This window comes from Podarcis melisellensis (genome assembly GCF_964234715.1).
Source record: "Podarcis melisellensis genome assembly, chromosome: 2".
In the NCBI taxonomy this organism is placed as follows: Eukaryota; Metazoa; Chordata; class Lepidosauria; order Squamata; family Lacertidae; genus Podarcis; species Podarcis melisellensis.
This window is the reverse complement of record NC_138529.1, coordinates 14,921,339-14,946,359: the sequence shown is the minus strand read 5'-3', so window position 1 is coordinate 14,946,359 and position 25,021 is coordinate 14,921,339. Positions and strand designations below refer to the sequence as shown.

The window sequence follows — 25,021 nt, the reverse complement described above, 5'->3', positions numbered from 1 at the left end:
TTCCAATGAAAATAGAGACGTCCTAAGGAAAAGCAGAGGGACGCGGGTGGCGCTGTGGGTTAAACCACAGAGCCTAGGACTTGCCGATCAGAAGGTCAGCGGTTCGAATCCCCACAATGGGATGAGCTCCCGTTGCTCGGTCCCTGCTCCTGCCCACCTAGCAGTTCGAAAGCATGTCCAAGTGCAAGTAGGTAAATAGGTACCGCTCCAGCGGGAAGGTAAATGGCATTTCCATGCTTTGCTCTGGTTCGCCAGAAGCGGCTAGGCCACATGACCCGGAAACTGTACGTCGGCTCCCTCGGCCAATAAAGCGAGATGAGCGCCGCAACCCCAGAGTCTGCCATGACTGGACCTCATGGTCAGGGGTCCCTTTACCTTTAAGGAAAAGCAGGGCATTGTGGGATCAAATCAGAAACCAGGATGGCTTCTGCAAGATTGGGACTGTCCCTGGAAAATAGGGATTCTTGGAGGGTCTTCACCCAGCTCACTACTCCAAGCAGCAGTAGACAGCTGTCACAATGCCTAGATGTTTGAAGCTAGATTGCATGCAATGGTATTTAGTATAATGGCAAGCAATACAATAATACTTAATTATCTTTAATAGTTGACACGCAATGAGATTAGTCCCTGACTGGCTGTGATGCAACGACAGGGAAAGTGGCTACATGCTTCGTTGGAACACATTGGCAAAACACGTCTTATTAGATCCTCCGGCCGACTCCCATTTTTAATTGGCTTTGATTAACCATATGTGCCAGGCCTCTGTGTTTTGTTTTCATTCGGGACTTTTCCAGACAACTGCTTTAATTTGCAAGAAAGAAAGAAAAGGGGGGAAAGAAAGTGTTGTTCAAAGTGATCCAATTGCTATTGCCTGAGATCACAGAACCATCAAATTGTAGTGTTGGAAAGGACCCCGTGGGTCATCTAGTCCAACCTGCTGCAATGCAGGAATCTTTTGCCCAATGTGGGGCTTGAACCCACAAACCTGAGATTAAGAGACTCATGCTCTGCCAGCTGAGCTAATGTGGATGACTCCCAAACAAGGACAACCTGAAGGCATAGCTGTCACCTTTCCCTTTTCTTGCGAGGAATCCTATTCTGAATAAGGGAATTTCCCTTTTAAGAAGGGAAACGTTGACAGCTAGGCCTCCACCTGGTACGCAGGCTAAGACCCTACCTCCCCGCAGACTGTCTCGCCAGAGTGGTGCATGCTCTAGTTATCTCTTGCTTGGACTACTGCAACGCGCTCTATGTGGGGCTACCTTTGAAAATGACCCGGAAACTACAACTAATCCAGAATGCGGCAGCTAGACTGGTAACTGGAAGTGGCTGCCGGGACCACATAATACCGGTCCTGAGAGATCTGCATTGGCTCCCAGTACGTTTCCGAGCACAATTCAAAATGTTGGTGCTGACCTTTAAAGCCCTAAACGGCCTCGGTCCTGTATACCTGAAGGAGCGTCTCCACCCCCATCTTTCAGCCCAGACATTGAGGTCCAGCTCCGAGAGCCTTCTGGCGGTTCCCTCATTGCGAGAAGTGAGGTTACAGGGAACCAGACAGAGGGCCTTCTCGGTAGTGGCGCCCATCCTGTAGAACACCCTCCCTTCAGATGTGAAGGAAATAAGCAGCTATCCTATCTTTAAAGGACATCTGAAGGCAGCCCTGTTTAGGGAAGTTTTTAATATTTAATGCTGTATTGTTTTTAATACTTGATTGGGAGCTGCCCAGAGTGGCTGGGGAAACTCAGCCAGATTGGTGGGGTATAAATAATAAATTATTATTATTATTATTATTATTATTATTGAGGTGTCAAAACAGGCTGTTCTCCTGCTGAAACAAATCTACCCTCACTGCCCAGGGCACTGACCTGGGGGTTTGTGCGAGCCTAACTCTAACCAGGGGGCAGCAAGAAGGGCGCTTTCCTCCTCCTCCTCCTCCTCCTCCTCCTCCTCCTCCTCCTCCTCCTTCTCCATTTTAAAGAGGTGGTTACCTGGTTACCTGGTAAAGTCCAGGGAAAACAAATGAGATTTGAGATGATGAATAATAGGCAATTATGGCTTGCATGCATGCATGGAACTGGTCCATTGAATTAATTCTGCATCTGCCACCACCCACCTACAGGTTGGCTGGTAAAGGGGGGGGGAACGCATCTGTTCCTTAGCCGAGGATGGATATGTACCAATTTACACTTAAAAGTTCCTGCATTACCTAGCCCTGCTTCGGGGAGGGGGGGGGCAGGACTACAACAGTGGCTGGATCTGACACAGGATTGTTCCAGATGTTGACTGAACCGCAATAAAGGGGTTCCCCCTCCTCTTTTTGAGGGGAGCAGGCTCAGTACAGAGAAAATAACTGCGCAACTTCACCACCCATCCACTCACACTGTTGCTGCGGTCCTGGCATGTTACTGGCCAAGCATGAAACCAGCAAAAGGGATTTGCCTCTTCCCGTGGAGCACTCGAATGATTATAAACATCGGCACGGAATCAAGTCAAAACTGGCTCTTAAAAAAAGAGGAAAACCTTCCTAGATCTGTGGGGATTAGCGCAGGCTGGGATGCTTGCTTGGCTGCGCTTGGCCTGTCGCTGCGGTCGTCGGTCGGGTGGCTCCTGGCTAAGCAGCATTGGGGCTCATTAACACAGGATTTTCTTCACCTCTGCCTAAGCACAAGCCTTTCTAATAGCCCCTTGGGTTAAGCTTCCAGACATCCAATAAAGCGCTTCTCACTTGCGGCTCAGAAGAACGGGGTACCGTCCTCTGTCTGGAAGGGAAATAGCTCAGCTGGAAGAGTCACCCAGCACTGAGCCCTTTTTGATCTACAAAGGTAGTAACAGTAGGCTCTTGTGGAAAACAAAGACTCTTATTGTTGTTGTTTTCTATAATTCTTATTAAATTTTCTGTTTTCCGTTTTGGAATATTCATTTAAACAACCTAAAAATATCAGTGACTTCCCTTCTTCCCTTTCCATGGTTCATTTTGCATAATATAAATCCCTGCATGTTTTCTATAAACTAAACCATTCAGTATTCCATGTTTACATCCATCAAAAACTTATTTACACTGTTGAATTTACCTTAATGCTGCCAATGTTTTTGAATGGACACAATTCCCCCCCGAATAGTCAATAAACATTTCCCAATCTTCTTTAAACGTATGTTCTTCTTGTTCTCTTATTCTATATGTTAGGTCCATAAGCTGCGTCTATTCCAGCAGTTTAAGTTGCCATTCTTCTTTAGATGGGACTCATTTTCCATTTTGGGGCTAACAAAACTTGAGCCGCATTAGTGGCATATATAAATAACCTTTTCTGACATCTGAAAATTTCTGTTTGAATTATCCCCAACAAAAAGGACTCTGGTTTTGTGTGTGTGTTTTTAAACATTCTTTTTCAATTCATTATGAGTTATTTCCCAATACTCTTTTACCCTTTTACAGGTCTACCACACATGATAGAACGTACCATCAGTTTCATTGCATATCCAGCACTTATCTGATTCAGTCTTATCCATCTTAGCAAGTCTACTCAGAGTTAGATAGCATCTGCAAATCATTATCAGGTTGTTCTCCTTTGAGGAATAACATGCTGTAAACTTCAGATTGCTTTTCCAAAGTTTTCCCCAGAAATTAAAATCTATATTATGTCCCAAATCTATTGTCTGGTGTGTCATAGAGGCACAAAGACTCTTATTGTGCGACACCTCGAAGAAGAAGAATCGCATACCCTCCAAGCATCCCAATTTTCCAGGGACAGTCCCAGAATTATGAAAGCCATCCTGGCTTCTGATTTGATCCCAGGATATCCCCATTTCCCCTGCCAGTGCTGTTCCTGCCGAGCTCGGGGAGGAGGGTGAACTGGCGCTTGTGTTCCAAGTTGTTAAATTGTAGGTGAACATATCAGACGACACAGCGATTCTTCAAACAGCTCTTGTTTATTCACAGGCCAGAACAGAACTGAACTGAAGGCTTCAGCCAGCCTGCTTATATAGAGCTCCACTACAACGCAACAGTAACCACTTTCTGTAAATATCCAGTCACTGAACGTCACTTTCAATCCCTTATTTGCATATGTGGACCTGAGTGAAAACTATCTACAGTATCCCCCTGCTGGCCCAGGGTGAGAACTTCAGTACATAACACAAGTGGTGGCGGCAATGGAGCATCTCGTTGCCTCTCCATGGCTTCTCCATGGCCGCTGCTGCCAACCTCCCTGCTAAGCAAATCAGTCTCTTAAGCCAATAAATAGTATTCTCTATGAAACTGAATATCAATATATGTATCAAGACTTTGAGATTAGACCACTGAAGAAGCCCGGAACACTACCTTGGGAGTGTGCTACCTGCAAGCCCAGTAAAAGGGCCTCATCGGGGGCGAACAGCAGTCACTGGATTTCTTGGACTGCCAGGGTGAAACAGGTGCAAAACGCTGATACCCTGTCTCACTAGCATCTCTCGGTATTGTGAACAACACCAAAATTACCTTTTGTTGGTATCTTCATGAACTTACCTAAAAAGATAAAGAAAACAAAAGACTGAGTTAAGCACTTGAAAAATCCATTGAAATCAGGCATTGTAAGTTCATCTTAGGTTGGGTAGTTTGCAAGTCTCTGTGGCTTTGCATAAGGTTTTGTATTTTTCTCAGAAGATTGATAAAGAATGTATAATCATTTTGGTAATTATTGTGTGTATATTAGTAGCCGACGTGTTGCATGAGTCGTACTACGACCTCCCTGCTTTGGCAGCTCATAGCAGCTGTTGGAGAGCAGGTGAGAAGAGGATTCTACTGCCAAGGCCCAGCCTTGTTGATGCACTGGCTCTGAGGTGGCAGGCAGAGGGCAGGAAGAAAGGGGGAATAAAATGAAATAAAATCAGGATTGAGGGGTTTGCTCAGGAGGGTGGAGGGCATGTGTGCTGTTTCCTGTTGGCAAAGTGGCATTGGCACTCACTCTTCTCCTGATAGGAACTGTTCTGCAGGGGTGGGGTTGTTATAAGAATTTTAAGGTCTTAAGGTAAAGGGACCCCTGACCATTAGGTCCAGTCGTGACTGACTTTGGGGTTGCGGCGCTCATCTCGCTTTATTGGCCGAGGAAGCCGGCGTACAGCTTCCGGGTCATGGGGCCAGCATGACTAAGCCGCTTCTGGCAAACCAGAGCAGCGCACGGAAATGCCGTTTACCTTCCCGCCAGAGTGGTACCTATTTATCTACTTGCACTTTGACGTGCTTTCGAACTGCTAGGTTAGCAGGAGCAGGGACCGAGCAACGGGAACTCATCCTGTCACGGGGATTCGAACCGCTGACCTTCTGATTGGCAAGTCCTAGGCTCTGTGGTTTAACCCACAGCACCACCCGCGCCCCTTTAAGGTCTTAGATATGCAATAAGTGTTCATAAATGTACCAAGCAAACATGTACATAAATATATAAACCACATGTCTGAAACCCCACAGAAAAAAAGTCCTGAACAAATTGACCTCAAATATTTCTCTCCAAAGTCAAAGTCGGAAACCCCCCCCCATTGTCTCTTTCCTCACAAATCCTGTCCTAAGGGCACATTTAAGATATGAATAGGGTGTGAGCCTGTGACCTGGCTCAGGAACTAAGTATTTATCATTACAAAAGACTGGCCAGGCTCCCCAGGCAATCTAATCAAGTGACCATTAAACGGGTAACCTGCCAGACAGGAGATAAACAACAACAGGAGATAAGCAACGCACTCAGATTTCTGTTGTAGGCCGCCCTTTCTGTGATGTAGGTATGATGTGTCTGGGGGTGGTCTTGAGCTACGCCTCTTCTGTGATGTATATATGATGTTTCTGGGGGTGGTCTTGAACTCCAGGGCAGGCATTTTAAAATGTCTATATTATGGTGGGCACACCTTTGTTCAAGGTCCTCCTCCTTCTCCTGCGTGTGTGTGTAGGGGGCACCCAGTTGCAACAATAAAGATCAGGCTTACTAGCTGCTTTACTTCTCAGTATTCTCTGGTTGGCCTCTGTTACAGTGGTGCCTCGCAAGACGAAATTAATTCGTTCCGCGAGTTTTTTCTTCTTGCGAGTTTTTTGTCTTGCGAAGCACGGTTTCCCATAGGAATGCATTGAAAATCAATTAATGCGTTCCTATGGAAACCGCTTGCCGGGCTGACGGTGCAGAGAAGGGCTTTTCTCCCCACTGCAAGCCTTCAGGACAGCCATCCGAAGGCTGGCGCGGGAGAGGAGGTCTCTCTGCCCCACCGCCAGCCTTTGGAGGAGCCTTCCAAAGCCTGGTGGCGGGAGGAGGTCTCTGCCCCACCGCCAGCCTTCGGAGGAGCCTTCCGAACCCTGGCGGGGGGAGGAGGTCTCTCCGCCCCACCGCCAGCCTTCGGAGGAGCCTTCCGAAGCCTGGCGGGGGGAGGAGGTCTCTCCGCCCCACCGCCAGCCTTCGGAGGAGCCTTCCGAAGCCTGGCGGGGGGAGGAGGTCTCTCCGCCCCACCGCCAGCCTTCGGAGGAGATCCGAGGACAGTGGGGAAGACGCGCTGCGCTTCCCCGCTGTCCCCTGAGATTTCCCTATGGGCTTTCGTCTTGCGAAGGAAGCCCATAGGGAAATTCGTCTGGCGAAGCACCTCGAAAAACGGAAAACTCTTTCTTCTTGCGAGTTTTCCGTCTTGCGAGGCATTCGTCTTGCGAGGTACCACTGTATTTTCTCTGACTGATGGAGAACCTGCAAAGGACTCTACAAGGGCTCTTGTGTACCCCCATAAGGGAATAAGGTCAGAGTTCCATTTATTACAGGGTGGGGAATGGGGGGTCAAGGAGGGTCAGTTGGATGGGCCGTGAGAAGCATCCCTATTTTCATCTGAGGAATGTCGCAGGGTATGGGACTGTCTCATGGCAGAGGCAGGGAACCTGTGGCCTTCCAGATGCTCCCGAACTGCAACGCCCATCATCCCTGACTACTGACTATGCTAGCTGAGGCTGATGGGAGTTTGGTGTCCAACAACATATGAGATGAGATATATATTTTAAACTCAATGATCTGATTAAAAAAAAGAGATCATGCTCCACCATAGGAGAAAATCTAGAAAAAATGGTATACCGGTGGTATATTACCCCGGTCAAATTGGCCAAAATGTATAAATTGAATAATAAAGCCTGCTGGAAATGTAAATCCAAAGAAGGGGATCTCTATCACATGTGGTGGAAGTGCGAAAAGATGAAAAAAATTGGGGATTCAATATAGGTAAAGGTACCCCTGCCCGTACTGGCCAGTCATGACCGACTCTGGGGTTGCGTGCTCATCTCGCTTAAGAGGCCGGGAGCCAGCGCTGTCCGAAGACACTTCCAGGTCACGTGGCCAGCGTGACGAAGCTGCTCTGGTGAGCCAGCACCAGCGCAGTGCACGGAAATGCAGTTTACCTTCCCGCTATAAAGCGGTACCTATTGCTCTACTTGCGCTGTGATGTGCTTTCGAACTGCTAGGTGGGCAGGAGCTGGGACCGAGCAACGGGAGTTCACCCCGCCGTGGGGATTCGAACCGCCGACCATACGATCAGCAAGTCCTAGGCACTGAGGTATTACCCACAGCGCCACCCGCGTCCCCAGGATTCAATATATAATGAATTAAAAAACTTCTCAAGTATACGTTTCCTAAAAAACCTGAAATCTTTTTATTAGGGATAATAGGGAAAGAAGTAAAAAAGGAAGATCATAAATTATTTCAATATGCTACTGCAGCAGCGAGAATACTCGTGGCTCAAAAATGGAAACTACAGGAGACTCCCATGGTAATGGAATGGCAGGCCAATTTTTTTGAATATACAGAATTAGCTAAAATGACATACAGAATAAGAGACCAAAAGGGGCCAAAGTTTGATGAAGAATGGGGTAAATTATTGGCATATATAAGAACAAACTGTAGAAGCTTAAAAACTATGGCAGGGTTAACATAATTCCTGTGATGTGCATAGAAGGGGAATAAAAATCTACAGGAGGGGATATATCACAAGAAAACCGAAACAGGGAAGGAAGGAAGTCGAGGCGTGAGGACACGGAGTGTAAATATGATGATTTAAAATGTTGATTGTAAAAGGGAAAAAAAGAGATCATGATGTTGGTGCCCATACAGCCAGTTGGCATGGCAGAAGTCTTGAAGGCACAGGTGGAAGCAGGGATAAAAACAAACTAAGGGGACCCGAGCTTCTACAGGGAAAGAAAGTGGAAGGAAAGGACAGCAGGCCGTAGAGTAACACACAACAAGATTGCTATAAAGAGTGCAATTTCCCACTCTAATTCCCAACGGGGGATGATAGCTAGATTCCCATGCCCAAAGATGCCTCAATCTGGGGTGAAGAAGTGAGGTCTGATCTCTCAGACACTACAAATCTCATTAAAACTATTACACAAAGCAGTGCAAATAAGCCTCTGATTATCTTTTTTGCATCCTGTAGCTAACTCCCCGGAGATAACGAGCCAAGATGCTTCCTCCAGGCCATATAATAATCACCCCAATTACTCCTGAGCAGTGGCTATTAAACTCACCGCAAGGCACAGATAATTAAACAGGTGCCCACATGCAGCTGGGAATGACCAGATTTATTACTCGGCTGGCCTAGAGGCAGGGGAAATGGTCCGGGCCGGTGAAAAATGTGCTTCGGGGCACCTCTCCATAACACAGCTGATTTTCTTCCTCACAGTTTTGCCACTAGACCGGCTGCTCCGATTACCACTTTGGTTTGCTTATTTGATTACAAGTGAATACCCAGTCAAGAAATTCACAGAGACATAGTACAGGACAAAGAGAAGGAGATTCCCTCGCTCCTTTCCCATCACTTCCAGGTTCTGTGAGAAACCCCACAGCAGCTTCCTTGTTTGACCTGGGTACTCAAACCCCGACTCCTGAGTAGAGGAGCTGCAGCAGCATCTGGCCATCAGCCTTTGGTGGAGCTAAAAGGGGTGTTGTGAAATTACCCATTTCAATTAGTTCCTGTGATGGCCTGGGATTCGGACTCGGAGGCTGAACCTGAGGAATCCCAGCCTGCACAGGAGTCCCTGCCTCCAGAACCAGCTGAGCCGGGGCTGGGGCTTGAGCCTGAAGGGCCCTCACCTGTGCCGGATCCTCAGGTGCAGGTACCAGCTGAGTCTGCTCTGGCTCCTGAGGTGATGGAGGACCCATGCCTGCATTAGAAAGCATTTCAGACCCACCATCTCTCAGAACCCAGCAAGCCTTAAAAGTAGGAGAGCAAAGAGCTCAAAGACAGAGGGCACATATTCCTGGCTCCTTATCTTCTACTTCTTGGTTATTTTTTCAAATACAGTGAAAAAGCTGCTATAGAGTTGAGAAAGGAAATGTGGTTGTATGAATCAGTCCCAAAGTCACACATGAAGTCGATCATTTGATGAATGTATATGTATTGGCCTCAACTTGATGGTTTAAAAACTGGCAAACCAATCTAAAACTTCTTCCCAACAGTAAAAGCTAATATATGCCCAAATAAAACTATTCGTCACCCCTTATGGAGATCCATCCTGACAGTGCTGAGATGCAGTCTGACTGTTAACTGTTTTTCACTTTACCAAGACTTAAAGTATGTCCCCTTTGTGACATCACACATGACATCAGAATGGCAGTTTGCATTCAACTTAGACTATCTCCATGCCAACAGCAATGGCCAGTAAACTTCTGCAGCCAGGTAACCATCATCCTGACTACCCAGTTGTTTCTATCTAGACTATAGGATGTTTCTTTTTTTGCTTTCGTAATCAAAGCCTGAAGTAGAGCTGTGTATAATCCGAAAATCCACTATTAAAGAAAACTAATCGTCAGGTATAGTATCCTAGTAGTGAGGTATGGAAGTGAGAGCTGGACCATAAAGAAGGCTGATCGCCGAAGAATTGATGCTTTTGAATTATGGTGCTGGAGGAGACGCTTGAGAGTCCCGTGGACTGCAAGTAGATCAAATCTCTCCATTCTTAAGGAAATCAGCCCTGAGTGCTCACTGGAAGGACAGATTGTGAAGCTGAGGCTCCAATACTTTGACCACCTCATGAGAAGAGAAGACTCTCTGGAAAAGACCCTGATGTTGGGAAAGATGGAGGGCACAAGGAGAAGGGGACAACAGAGGACGAGATGGTTGGACAGTGTTCTCGAAACTACCATCACGTGTTTGACCAAACTGCGGGAGGCAGTGGAAGACAAGAGTGCCTGGCGTGCTCTGGTCCATGGGGCCACGAAGAGTCGGGCACGACTAAACGGCTAAACAACAACAACAATTGTCAGGGACTGGGCAGAAGAGGAATGGCGGAGACCGCCTCCCCATCTTGACCCTGCCAGGGGGGAGGAAGAGGAAGACAGTATAGGCTTACAACAGGGGTTTGAGGAAGGTCACAGCTCAGAGGCAGATGAGAGGAAATGTTGGGAAAGCCAGAACAACACCCAGCTGACATATTGTCATTCAAAAGCATCTCAGACCCTCCATCTCCCAGAACCCGGCAAGCCTTAAAAGTAGGAGAGCAAAGAGCTCAAAGACAGAGGGCACATAGCAGCACCCGTAGAGGAGGTGATGATGATGATGAATTAGGAAGTGGGAGATGCGGAGGGTGGAGATTCACTTAGGACAATGCCGTTATCCAAGAGGCTGGCTTCTCTAGCCTCTCTCTATAAAGATTGAAATTAAAAAAAGGACAGTAAGAAACTTTTCCTTGTCTTTATACTTTCCTAGGCAACCAGCCTGGACCCAGTGACAGCATCCTGGCAGAGGGTATGTCCTTAATCCCAACTTGTTTTATTTTATTCTCTGGTAGATTTACAAAAAGAAAAGCACACGCCGATGCAGTGGTACCTCGGGTTACAGACACTTCAGGTTACAGACTCTGCTAACCCAGAAATATTTTTTTTAAAAAATAATATTTATTACTTTTAAAGATTACAAAGAAGGAAAAGAAAAGAAAAGAAGACAAGAGAGAAAAAACAAAAGAGAAAAAATCAATACAATACAATATATAAACAATACAAAACACAACCTAAACACATTAAACTAAACACATTAAACTAAGCTAAACAAAACCCAATCCCAAACCCTAACCCTAAACAAAACAAAACAAAAACAATTTAAAAACATACATCACACCTTTTCCATACTCTATCTTTCATTCCCTTGTTTCCTTGACCTCCTCTCACCTCCCTTTTTGTATTCCACTTCTGTTAATTGTTTCAGCAAATCCTTTCCATCTTTCTCTAATTTCTATCATATTATAAATATCTTAACATATTTTTTAACCTTATTTTCCATTAAAACTAAAATACTTATGTATGCTTAACTCCTTATAACATTTCTGCTAAGGCCATAAAATATCATTTCACCATTTTTCTATCACTCATTTTTCTATCACTCATTAATTTTACAGTATTTCTATATATAAACTTTAAATTTTCCAATCTTCTTCCACCATCTCCTCTCCCTGGTTTCGGATTCTGCTAACCCAGAAATAGTACCTTGGGTTAAGAGCTTTGCTTCAGGATGAGAACAGAAATCCCACGGCAGTGGTGGCGCGAGGTCCCATTAGCAAAAGTGGTGCTTCAGGTTGAGAACAGTTTCAGGTTAAGAACGGACCTCCAGAATGAATTAAGTTCTTAACCCAAGGTACCACTGTAAATCAATTTTAGAAAGGGGCAAGATTAGATGCAGATGCACATTTTCTTTTTCTTTTCTTTTTTTAAAACAGAGTCTCCTTGCACTCCACTCTGCTTCCTCCTTTCTTCCCACCCAGGGTGGCCCTGCCCTCTGCCTGCCCCTCACAGGCAGCCCATCGAGCGGGGCTGGGCCTCGGTCTTGCCAGCAGCCGTCTTACCTCCTCCTGGTCTGTTCTCCATCAGCCAACACAAACTGCTCAAGGAAGCAGGTTGGCAACAGCAGCCATGGAGAGTCAACAGGATGCTCCCTGCTGAGTTCGGTGGCAGCAGCACTGGCGGGGGAAATAGGGACATTCCGGGACCAAATCGGAAACCAGGTTGGCTTTCACAATTCCAGGACTGTCCCTGGAAAATCAGGACACTTGGTGGATATGTGTCAGGGTACAGTGGTGCCTCGCAAGATGAAATTAATCCATTCCGCGAGTCTCTTCGTCTTGCGATTTTTTCGTCTTGCGAAGCACGGCTATTAGCGGCTTAGCGGCTATTAACAGCTTAGCGGCTTTAAGAAAATGGAAACAAACTCGCAAGAACTCGCAAGACGTTTCGTCTTGCGAAGCAAGCCCATAGGGAAATTTGTCTTGCGGAACGACTCAAAAAACGGAAAACTCTTTGGTTGGCATGCATATTTGTGGTATGACAAGGTAAAGGTGTATAAAAGTTTTAAGAACCATATTGTCAGGAAAGCATTGTATAATGTTTGGAATAGATATAAGGATTTATTGGAAAGTAAAACTCCTAGGTGGTTGTCACCAATGGAAGCGAAAGCAGTGAAAAAAATTAATATGGACTCTAATTGGCCTAAGTACTGTGAAATTTTAGAATATGATGGTGAAAGACTGAAGCTACAAAGTTTTGAGAAGCTAAAGCATAAAGTTCGAGACTGGTTACACTACCGTCAGATAAATGAGATGTTTAAGCAGGACAGGAAACTTGGTTTTCAGAAGGAGAGGTCAAAGTTAGAAACAGAATTGCTAGAATCCAATACTAAAAACTTATCTAAAATGTATAATTTGCTGCTGAAATGGAATACACAGGATGAAACAGTGAAATCAGCTATGATTAAATGGGCACAGGACATTGGTCATGACATTATGTTTGACGACTGGGAACAGTTATGGACCACCGGTGTTAAATTTACGGCATGTAATGCCCTGAAAGAGAATATAATGAAAATGATCTATAGGTGGTACATGACCCCAGTCAAACTTGCAAAGATTTACCATCTGCCCAATAATAAATGTTGGAAATGTAATGAGGCTGAAGGTACCTTCTACCATCTTTGGTGGACCTGCCCAAAGATTAAGGCCTACTGGGAAATGATCTATAATGAAATTAAGAAAGTCCTTAAGTGGACATTTGTAAAGAAACCGGAGGCTTTTCTCTTGGGCATGGTCGGCCAATTGGTATCAAAGAAGGATAAGACATTCTTCATGTATGCAACCACGGCAGCAAGAATCCTGTTGGCAAAGTATTGGAAGATGAAAGAATTACCTACTCTGGAAGAATGGCAATCGAAGGTGATGGAATATATGGGACTGGCAGAGATGACCGGCAGAATCCGTGACCAGAGGAAAGAGACAGTGGAAGAGGACTGGAGGAAATTTAAAACATATCTAAAAAATTACTGTAAAATTGTGGACTGATAAGATGTTAAGGGGTAGGAAATAAAGAACTACAGCTGTAAATTTTAAACTTTAAGGAAATTCAAAAGGGGTTTAACTAAAGACTGATTGATGAGTTGCTCGAAAAATGGTAAAACAAGGATGTGGCGAAGGGAAGGCATGGGGAAGTCGATTTTTGTTGTTTGTTTTTGATGTTTGTGTTTGTTTTGTATTGTTATTAATATGTGTAAAAACTAATAAAAATATTTAAAAAAAAAAACAAAAAACAAAAAACGGAAAACTCTTTCGTCTTGTGCGTTTTTCGTCTTGCGAGGCATTCGTCTTGCGAGGTACCACTGTACTGCCATCGAAAGGGGGGAGGGAGGCAGAAGCGTACAGGGAGCTTCCAACTTTGCTGAGCAGTAACACCTCGTTGGGGACTGGTGAGAGCGAAGCCTCTGGAGAAAGGGAGGGGGAAAGGAGGGGCGAAGGGAGGCAAAGGCTCACAGAGGTTACTGCGAGCCCAAGCACCGCTCCCAGGCAGGCTGATAGGGAAACAGACATGCAGCTTCCGTCACCTAGTTTTCGCAAGGGAGTCAAATGTAAGGAAAGGAGGAGGAGACTGGGGATGTCGAAGTTCTTATGCTGAGGGGGGGGGGGGGAGACGAGACAGAAAGAACCCACTCTCAGAATCTGCGAGTGAATGACACAGTCATGAACTTTGGAACACTGAACTTTACATAAAGGTAAAGTTAAAGGGACCCCTGACCATTAGGACCATTAGGTGAGGTTGCGGCGCTCACTATGAAACTATACACTATACACTATGAAAGTCCCCCAACTTTGATGGCAGAAAGTGAGGAGGAATTAAAGAACCTCTTAATGAAGGTGAAAGAGGAGAGCGCAAAGTATGCTCTGAAGCTCAACATCAAAAAAAACGAAGATCATGGCCACTGGTCCCATCACCTCCTGGCAAATAGAAGGGGAAGAAATGGAGTCAGTGAGAGATTTTACTTTCTTGGGCTCCATGATCACTGCAGATGGTGACAGCAGCCATGAAATTAAAAGACACCTGCTTCTTGGGAGAAAAGCAATGACAAACCTAGACAGCATCTTCAAAAGCAGACATCACCTTGCCAACAAAGGTCCGTATAGTTGAAGCTACGGTTTTCCCAGTAGTGATGTATGGAAGTGAGAGCTGGACCATAAAGAAGGCTGATCACTGAAGAATTGATGCTTTTGAATTATGGTGCTGGAGGAGACTCTTGAGAGTCCCATGGACTGCAAGAAGATCAAACGTATCCGTTCTTAAGGAAATCAGCCCTGAGTGCTCACTGGAAGGGCAGATCCGGAAGCTTAGGCTCCAATACTTTGGCCACCTCATGAGAAGAGAGGACTCCCTGGAAAAGACCCTGATGTTGGGAAAGATGGAGGGCACAAGGAGAAGGGGACAACAGAGGGCGAGATGGTTGGACAGTGTTCTCAAAGCTACAAACATGAATCTGACCAAACTGCGGGAGGCAGTGGAAGACAGGAGTGCCTGGCGTGCTCTGGTCCATGGGGTCATGAAGAGTCAGACACGACTAAATGACTAAACAACAACAACAACAAAGTCCCCACCCCCACACCACATAAATGATGAAGTGGCAAGATCCAGCCTTTGGCAACAGGATAGCTTGCGAGAATCAAGCTAGATCGAGTCTTCGATTCCTGCAAGAGCTGAACTTCTCTGCAGGTTAATTAGCATAACACAATTATCATAAGTTAAATTAAATTAATTAACAGAAGCAAGAGGAGCTTTGCAGACGTTATCAGAATACAGAAAGACGGGACGAAAAAAGACATCACTTCTTTTTTTAATGAATATGGCAATTTGAAGTATGTTAATGGTTTTGCTTTCAGCATACCTTTAGGAATGGGACGAATGCTAATATTAGAATATCTGACCTAGTTTGATTTTCTTTAACTGCAGGGGTTGAGGAGTTCTAGGTCAAGGGGAGGAGCCTAATGTCACCTCTTTTTCATTTGGCAACTACTGGCAGATATGTCTACTTCTAATCTAGTTAGAGCACATGAGTTCCCAAGGGAAGGTAACTGAGACCAATACAGATTCCACCCAGTGGTGTAGTTTGGAAATTAGGGAACTGGACAGTGTCTCACGCGTGTGTGTAGTGAAGGTGTCTGTTTTACTCTTTCCCATGACTTCTAAGGTAGGCCAGTAGCTGAAGAGGTTCTCAAATAATACGCTACCACACTCCCTTAAGTTTTCCCCACCCCCTAGATGGGAATTATTTATTTCTACAGATCCAAGCCAAATACTTATATGGGGGAGCCCAAGGTAGCTTGCTTGGGGGAAACCACATCAAAATGCAATATAGTGGTACCTTGGTTCTCAAACGCTTTGGTACTGAAACAACTTGGAACCCAAACACTGCAAACCCAGTAGTGAGTGTTCCAGTTTGTGAACTTTTTCTTGAAGCTGAACGTGCTCCGTTTTGAGTGTTACACTTCCATTTTGAATGCCACACTTCCATTTTGAGTGTTACACTGAGGTCTGTCTGTGTTTGCTATTTATTTTGCATTTCTGTGGCTTTTTTTCCTGACTGTGTGGAACCCAGTTCATCTACTGATTGATTGTGCGACTGCAGTACATTGTTTATCGCTTTCATTTTATGGATCAATGGTCTCGTTAGATAGCAAAAATCATGTTACATTGCTGTTTTAGGGGTTGTTTTTAAAAGTCTGGAATGGATTAATACCTTTTGCATTACTTTCTATGGGAAAGCGCGCCTTGGTTTTGGAACACTTTGGTTTTGGCACGGACTTCCGGAATGAATTAAGTTTGAGAACCACTGTACCACTGTATTTCATAAGAAATAGCAGGATAGATACAGGACAGATATGAATTGTGTCTAATGTTGTGTGTACATGCTTTCCTTATACCAGATGCACTGGATGCAAAAAAATAAGAGTGTGTACAAAGGCAAAGTAGAACAGTGATGGTACCGTCAATTCCACCATCTAGCCAAGTTCCCCAGCTATCAGGAACCCACAGAGTGCAATCTAGACCTGAACTCAAGACCAGTGTTAGAAACTCAGATATGAAAGCTAGGAGCTGAATGGCACCTTCAACCTAGGTTATGGGCACAACAGCGGAATGTCTCGGCGCGCTTTTTTAATAACAAGAATACAAAGCTGAAAATGAACTGCAGCTAAAATATTATGTTCATTTTTCACATGGTCTAGTCTTTCCCCTGCCCACCCACCTAATATTCTTAAGAGGGTCTCTTCTCCAGTCTTCAGAGAGTAGCTGGAAGAGGGGAGGCAGAAAAAGCTCCTCCTTTCCATCCACTCTGCAGTTTTAATCTGAAATCTTAGGTCAGTGGCATAGCGTGGGTTGTCAGCACCCGGAGCAAGGCAAGTAATTTGCACCCCCTAACCTGTGGATTTGCGCCCCCTAACCCGTGGATTTGCGCACCCTAACCCTAACCCCCAGATGTTGCGCCCGGTGCGGCCGGCCCCCCCTGCACCCCCCACGCCATGCCACTGTCTTAGGCACAGTACTGCGCCCAGAGCTCAGAAACTGTTTGCGCTCATGAAATTCCCTGTCGCAAAATGTGCCTGGAACAACGGGAGTTTCAAACACTGCCCGTGACTGGGAGCAACTGATGATCCAGGAACTTTCCTTGTCATTCATCTATGGTCCTTCCCATGCTTGTCTTTCCTTACAAATAATATTACCCCTGTTCCGATATCTTTGGAACATGAACACACCCTACATAAGGAAAATGCTAGTTTTGTGCCTTGGAAGATGGCAGCATGTCGACATACCCTTTGCAGTCTCGCTGCCTACACGTTAATTTGTATTTTCAAATGCATTCAAATCCTGTTTCGTGATGGTTTAGATAAGTGGCGAGATTTGCAGAAGCATAGGAACTTATGGAAAGAAGCAAACATGAGTTGTTGTTGTTGTTTTTAAAAAAGGGGGCCAGGGGAGAGAAGCTGACATCAGTAAGGCTATCCCATATTCCTTCCTCATGGGAGCAACACAACTCACATGTTGTCCTTGCATGCAGAAAGGATATGTCAGCCTGGATAGCTCAGCTGGTGAATGTGTGGTGCTGATAATGCCAAGGTTGCAGGTTCAATTCCTGTGTGGGACAGCTGCATATTCCTGCATTGCAGGGGGTTGGACTAGATGATCCTCAGGATCCCTTCCAACTCTAAAAGTCTATGATTCTATAATCTTGCTAGTGGACAGTTCTTTTTGTGAGGGTTGCAATAGACCTGGTTAAAGGTGATCATGTGCAGAAACAGTAAGTGCCAGTACAGTCATACCTCGTGTTGCGTTAGGTTCATGTTGCGTCTTTTTGGCTTGCGAACCCGGAACCCGGAAGTAAGTGTATTACTTCCGGGTTTCACCTCGCATGCAAGCGCAGAAGCGCTCTATCACACTCTGCGCTTGCGCAGAAGCACTGCTCTAGTTGCAGATTTTTTTTATATAAGATATTTATTAAAGTTTCAGAAATTATATAAAAACAAAACAACAATACAAACAAACACAAACAAAAACAAGTATAATTTCAATCCCTTATTTTCTTGTAACTTACTTCCCCGACCTCCTCATACCTCCCCTTTCTGTATTCCAATTTCTAGTTATTAATTCAGCAGATCCTCTCCCTTATTTTTCATTTAATTTTTAGCCTTTCTTTTCTTTTTACTTAATCATTACAGCTGCAAACCACTTAATTTCTAAACCAACGTCATTCTAACATTCATTAATTTTGCAATGTTTCCTAAGATACTCCTTAAATTTCTTCCAATCTTCTTCCGCCGTCTCTCTTCCCTGGTCTCGGATTCTGCCAGTCATTTCTGCCAGTCCCATATAGTCTATCACCTTCATCTGCCATTCTTCCAAGGTGGGTAGATCTTGTGTCTTCCAATACTTTGAGATGAGTATTCTTGCTGCTGTTGTAGCATACATAAAGAATGTTCTGTCCTTCTTTGGCACCAATTGGCCGACCATACCCAGGAGAAAGGCCTCTGGTTTCTTAGTTGCAGATTTTTCAGGGTGCGAATGGCACCCCGGAACAGATCGTGTCCGCAACTAGAGGTACCACTGTACTGATATAAGAGATCAGAAGAGACTGAAACATAATTCTCTGTGTTTCCTCCTGCCCCCAAACTCAGATCCTCCAAGTGTCCCTATTTTCCAGGGTGAGTCCTGGATTTACAGAAACCATCCTGGTTTCTGATTAGATCCTGGAAAGTTCTGCTTTTCCTTAGGATGTCCCTACTTTCATCAGAGAAATGTTGGAGGGTATGGAGTTATGTGACCCCCTGATCCAAGGAAATAAGTAACTATGCAACCTTTAGAAAACATCTGAAGGCAGCCCTGCATAAGGAAGTTTTCTGAATGTTTTATTGTGTTTTTATATATGTTAGAAGCCACCCATAGTGGCTGGGGCAACCCAGTCAGATGGGCGGGGTATAAGTAATAAAATTGTTGTTGAATAGGATGTCCCTATTTTTGGACACAGGTGGCACTGTTGGGGACGTGGGTGGTGCTGTGGTCTAAACCACAGAGCCTAGGACTTGCCGATCAGAAGGTCGGCGGTTCGAATCCCCGCGACGGAGTGAGCTCCCGTTGCTCGGTCCCTGCTCCTGCCAACCTAGCAGTTCGAAAGCACGTCAAAGTACAAGTAGATAAATAGGTACCACTCCAGCGGGAAGGTAAACGGCGTTTCCGTGCACTGCTCTAGTTTGCCAGAAGCAGCTTAGTCATGCTGGCCTCATGACCCAGAAGCTGTACACCAGTTTCCTCGGCCAGTAATGCGAGATGAGCGCTGCAACCCCAGAGTCGTCTGCGACTGGACCTAACGGTCAGGGGTCCCTTTACCCTTTATTTTCATTGGAGGGTATGCAAACTGCGACCCTACTGGGCGAATTTTTGGCACAGTGCTCCTGCTGTTCTGACAGATGCCAGCATGGTCTCTGTACCTAGTGATCTAGCCCAGAAGAGCCTCTAGCTGTTCCTCGCTGTGAGTTCTTGTTATCTGCACATCCTCTCTGGCCTCCAGAGTCCCTGCTCTGTGATTTACACGGCCTTTTTGACTTGCAAATGGGACTCGTTTTCAAAGCTGTGGCAGGGCCTTCTCTGCCTCCCTCCCTGCGCACGCGGAGAGCAACATCTTCTTGCTGTCGTGTTGCAGCCCCCCCTGACTTGTGGGTACCAATGTGTCATCTCGGAGCTTCGGGAGAAGCGAGAGAGAATCCAGCCCTCCCGATCCAGGCTCTTACATTAAGCCCTCTAACCTCGGCAGATCTGCAGGCGTCACGCTTCATGGGAGCGGCAGAGTTTTACATCCCCCCAGAGCCATCTTCATTCATTTGTCTCGTAGGGAAAACGAAATCTGGAAATTATTTATAGACCACTTGGGCTTTGACTGCGAGAATCAACCACGGATCAAGCACATTCAATGCTTTAGGTGGTTATGATGAAGAGTCGTATGTTGCGGGCCTTTTCCCCCGGCTGAATGGGCATTGTTTTCACCCTTGTCTTCGAAAACCTCCTGTGCGTGCCCATATTAAGTTTTCCTGCACAAATTCCCAGGAACAGCATCCCATTTAACACTATTACTATGTATGCATGTGTGTATACACAGACAGACAAAGCCACATGTTACCCTCTGAGTGCCTCGATTTTCCAAGGACAACCCCAGAATTATGAAAACTGTCTCGGCTTCTGATTTAATAATAATAATAATAATAATAATAATAATAATAATAATAATAATAATAATTTGTTTGTACCCCACCCATCTGGCTGGGTTTCCCCAGCCACTCTGGGCGGCTTCCAACAAAGACCAAAAATACACTAAGATGTCACACATTCAAAACTTCCCTGAACAGGGCTGCCTTCAGATGTCTGCTGAATGTCAGGTAGTTGTTTATCGCTTTGACATCTGGTGGGAGGGTGTTCCACAGGGCAGGCGCCACTACCGAGAAGGCCCTCTGCCTGGTTCCCTATAGCTTTGCTTCTCGCAAAGGGAACCACCAGAAGGCCCTCGGCGCTGGTGCCGACAATGTTGAACTAAGATGGATCAGTGGACTGAATCAGTACAAGGTGGCTCCTCTGTTCTTAAGAAGTCACGGGCTTCTTCTTGTCTCCTAGTCAATTATGGACCATTTAATGTTTGGCTGCTCTGCTGCTCTGCATGCAATAAGTTGCAAAGACACAAATCACAACATTTCCATATGCATAGGGCAGCACAAATCCTTGAGCAGGCCCTATCAGGCATGCATACAGAGTGGAGCTCTGGAATGATCTCCTAATTCTATCTGAAATCACCACGTTTCTCCTAGGCAGCTCCAGATCAGTGTGGCTATATGTAAATATCCAATCTCCTGATTACCAGAACATTTTGGATGCTTCCTCCTTCACACTCCCCAGCTAATTTGGATAAATGAGATGGCGTTGCATTATTTATAGAGCGGTTCTTCTGGCAAGGAGGGGGTGGGATTGGAATTTTACCATTCATATCTCATTCATCCTCGGAACTGTTCTACGAAGCCAATTATTATAATTCCCACTTTACCAAGGGTGGGAAACGGAGGGCAACTCCATGACAACAATACTCTTTCATTAGCACGTTGATCTACCACATGGCTACTTGCCACTTCTATGCCTGGGGAAGCTCATTGATACACCTTCTCAGGGACCTCTTAGATGCACCTAGGTGGTTATTTGCAAATAAAGGAAAAAAATTAAATCAAACGAAAAGATATAAACCCAGAGTTAGCCCCAGACTGACCCCTGTGATAGTAAAATTTTGGGTGCCTCTAAGAATGATTGCACCAGGGACGCGGGTGGCACTGTGGGTTAAACCACAGAGCCTAGGACTTGCCGATCAGAAGGTTGACAGTTCAAATCCCCACGATGGGGTGAGCTCCCGTTGCTCTGTTCCTGCTCCTGCCAACCTAGCAGTTCTTAAGCACGTCAAAGTGCATGTAGATAAATAGGTACCACTCCAGCGGGAAGGTAAATGGCATTTCTGTGTGCTGCTCTGGTTCGCCAGAAGCGGCTTAGTCATGCTGGCCACGTGACCCGGAAGCTATACGCCGGCTCTCTCGGCCAGTAAAGTGAGATGAGTGCCGCAATCCCAGAGTCAGCCACGACTGGACCTAATGGTCAGGGGTCCCTTTACCTTTACCCCTTTAAGAATGATTGCAGCTCTCTTAAGTCTACTGCTGCTGAAATGCCAGCTTCTCCCTGCTCAAATAGAGCGGCTCCAGCTGTTCTAAAATGAATCAGCTCAGAACCTGTTGTGCACAAATCTGCTGGTGGCTGCTGTCCAACCCTCAGCAGCTGCCCTGAGTTACATGTCTCAAATTTTCTCCTTCCCCACCAGCAATATTCAGAGGTGGACTGTGTTTTCGTGCAGACAGCAGCACAAAGGTAGTGAGAAGTACGGTGGTTGTAGTCAGCCCAGCAAGATGCTCTCTGTGATGGACGGGAGGTTCCCCCCCCCCCCATTGGTAGATTCCCTTTAGTATAAGAAATATGACAGGCTGTCACCAGACAAAAAGAACCTGCTAACACGCCTTAGGCTGTCCAGCTCTATCAGAAGTTTCTGGGTTCTACTGCCAAGGCCCCTCCCTTAATAATAATAAAAATAAATTTTATTTATACCCAGCCCTTCCCGGCCAATAAAATTACAGCAATCTCCAGCCCTCCTCCCCCTCCTCTTCAGTCCAGTCCCTGACATCCTGGGACTTGTAGCTCACCCCCCACAAAGCTACAGTTCCCGGCACTCTAAGCAAACTACCTACCCTAGGATTCTTTCAGGGGGGTGGACTTTGCCAGCCATTCCAGAACCTGGCCCTTTGCTACATCTCATGACTGTATAAGAACCCAAATGCTGTTTGCTGAGCTGCCTTTTTGGAATTTAGCTCGACTCTGCTTATTGGATCCTGGATGTGAACTTCATTGGTATTTCAGTCCCAGCTGTACCCCATATCTGGGCCAGACCCTTTCCTTATAAAGACTGCTGCCTAAAAAATGTATCAGTTGTGGACTTCCTGAGAACTGTCTTTTTCAAGATGCTCCATGTGGCACCGTTGATCGCTATCAGGATATACGGTTCATCACAACCTCACTAAGTCTCTGAACAAGCTGATATCTGGCTTTTCATCTGTCCCCTCAAAAAATTGCTCCATATTGAAAATATTATAGGATTTGCAGGGCAACCCTGTGCAGGTTGACTGTTTAGTAAGTCCTATTGGAATTTCATGGAGCTTACTCCTATGAAAGTGTGCAGAGGGCTGCAGCCTTTATGGTACTTTAACAACCACCAAAATATTATTTTAGCTTTGAAGCTCAGTCTGCAAGAAAGATCATTGAATGCAACTGTCTGACTCTGGGGCATGCATCCTGATTTATTTATTTCGGGGCACAAAGTTTGCGTGGTGGTTAGATGACACCAGCTACTTATTGAGCATTCATTCTGATTAGTTTGTGGAGAAGTTTTACAACCTTTCCCATCCTCTCCAGTGCGTTTTCTGATTAATCCCTTCTTGCAAAACGTCCAATTTAGCTGGTGGTGTCAGCACTGCAATCACACCTTCTGTGCTGCAAGGTTGTGAGATGTGCCCACTGCGGTTGATATAAAACCAAACCTCAGCTAAAGTGATTTGACCTGCAAAGGATAAGATTTAAAACACCCCAGTGAAGTTGAATCAGCCAAACCTTTCATTCTAATAGACTTCTCTTTTTTCCCTAGGAAAGTGGTGAACATTTCGATCTCCTGCAATTATCTGTTTCTTTTCCTTATTTGGGCTCCTTGGTTAAGCTAGAAGGGGGAATCATCCATGGGGTGATTGTTTTAATCGAGTTTGAAGTCGTTTTTGGAAGGCAACCCCAGCCTACCTTCCTCTTCGTGCCCACATTGTTACATTCCCCTCTTTTTACTCTTCCTTTCTCCCTCACATCCTTTGAAATCCCAGGACAATTACGCAAGCCACTTTGGTGCTTCATCCTGCTGTCTTTTGATTCCCTTGTCTTCACTCATTTCCTATGGGAAAATCACAGTGTGTCAGTGTGTAACCACCACTGTTAGAAACTGAGATATGAAAGCCAGGAGCTGAATGGCACCTTAAACCTAGGTTATAGGCGCAACAATGGAATGTCTAGGAATGCTTTTTTATAACAAGAATACAAAGCTGAAAATGAATGAACTGCAGCTAAAATACTAGATTCATTTTTCACATGGTCTAGTCCTTCCCCTGCCCACCCCCCTAATATTCTTAAAAGGGTCTCTTCTCCAGTCTTCAGAGAGTAGCTGGAAGTGGGGAGGCAGAAAAAGCTCCTCCTTTCCTTCCACTCTGCAGTTTTAATCTGAAATATTAGGCACAGTACTGCACACAGAGCTTAGAAACTGCTGGCGCTAACGAAATTTCCTGTTGCAAAATGCGCCTAGAACAATGGATGTTTCGAACACTGGTAACCACATCTTTGCATCGGCACAGTAAATGTCTCTAGGAAGCATTGGAACGATACAGCTTTGTTGTTGCTTAGTCGTGTCCGACTCTTCATGACCCCATGAACCAGAGCACGCCAGGCACTCCTGTCTTCCACTGCCTCCCGCAGTTTGGTCAAACTCATGCTGGTAGCTTCAAGAACACTGTCCAACCATCTCGTCCTCTGTCGTCCCCTTCTCCTTGTGCCCTCCATCTTTCCCAGCATCAGGGTCTTTTCCAGGGAGTCTTCTCTTCTCATGAGGTGGCCAAAGTATTGGAGCCTCAGCTTCAGGATTTGTCCTTCCAGTGAGCACTCAGGGCTGATTTCCTTCAGAATGGATAGGTTTGATCTTCTTGCAGTCAATGGGACTCTCAAGAGTTCCAGCACCATAATTCAAAAGCACCAATTCTTTGGCCATCAGCCTTCTTTATGGTCCAGCTCTCTCTTTATGATACAGCTTTACTCTGGTCTAAACCTGTCTCCTTATTGAAGAATTGTTCTTTGGAATTTCTGACATGTGGACGCAGCACAGTTTTCATCTGCAAGAGCAGAAGCACTGTATTCCTGCATCATAAGGCCTGTAAATAACTTGGGAGATCAGCTAGCTCTGATGTTACTACCACCCATCCCCAAAGCAGGTTGTTGCAGTCACCGAATGACCTCACCAGGGATCTTCTTTCATCTTAATGCGTCTTTAAGTACATGCGTCCTTATTTGCAGACCAACAAAAAAGATACAAAGATGCATGAAGCAAAGATGCTCAGAGCTGCAAAGTAAAGCACAGACACGGCCAAATAATGCACACCAAGTATGCGTGCACACGCACCCATGCAGACTTGTTTAAACAATCCTTTAGCTAGAGAATAACCCCTTGACTCGGAACTGTTTTTCCACATTTAGACGGAGTCCTCTGAGCTGAAAGCAACTCAGTAACCCCTGACCCAACCAGGAGTTCTTAAGTCTCCTCTCCATCATCCTGGGATAATGAGCAGCAAAAAGAAAAACAATGGCAGCGTGGCTATCGCAGGTCAGAGCTTGCAGTCTAACAAAGCAACATGTAATGATCTGTAAAAGACCAGAAACATGACACATAGGATCCACGCAAAAAACCCATGCGGTTGGCATCACCCATGTGATTGCTTAGTTTGCACATGCTTCCGGTAGCATTGCACTGTGGAGAAACAGTTTCCAGGCTGCTGCGTGCTACAATAATAATTTAATAATAATAATAATAATTTTTTATT

General features: G+C 45.4%; 2 long non-coding RNA genes across 4 annotated transcripts in view; one reads left to right on the top strand and one right to left on the bottom strand.

Annotated features, from left to right (window-relative positions):
- Positions 1-313: 313 nt before the first annotated feature.
- Positions 314-9,514, bottom strand: LOC309363013. 3 transcript variants are annotated; one of them, XR_014165150.1, is made up of 4 exons: positions 9,476-9,514; positions 2,656-4,504; positions 1,869-1,999; positions 314-801 (listed from the first exon to the last, which is right to left on the bottom strand). It is a non-coding gene; the product is annotated as an uncharacterized lncRNA (long non-coding RNA). The 3 variants fall into 3 exon arrangements; XR_014165151.1 differs by lacking the exon at positions 9,476-9,514 and having other exon boundaries at positions 2,656-4,765; XR_014165152.1 differs by lacking the exon at positions 9,476-9,514 and having other exon boundaries at positions 314-798; positions 2,656-4,765.
- A 98-nt stretch (positions 9,515-9,612) lies between these two features.
- LOC309363032 overlaps positions 9,613-25,021 on the top strand; it is a 32,748-nt gene continuing 17,339 nt past the window's right edge. The window contains exons 1-2 of the long non-coding RNA XR_014165175.1: positions 9,613-9,657; positions 10,687-10,725. This is a non-coding gene — a long non-coding RNA (uncharacterized lncRNA). The remainder of the gene's footprint in view (positions 9,658-10,686; positions 10,726-25,021) is intronic.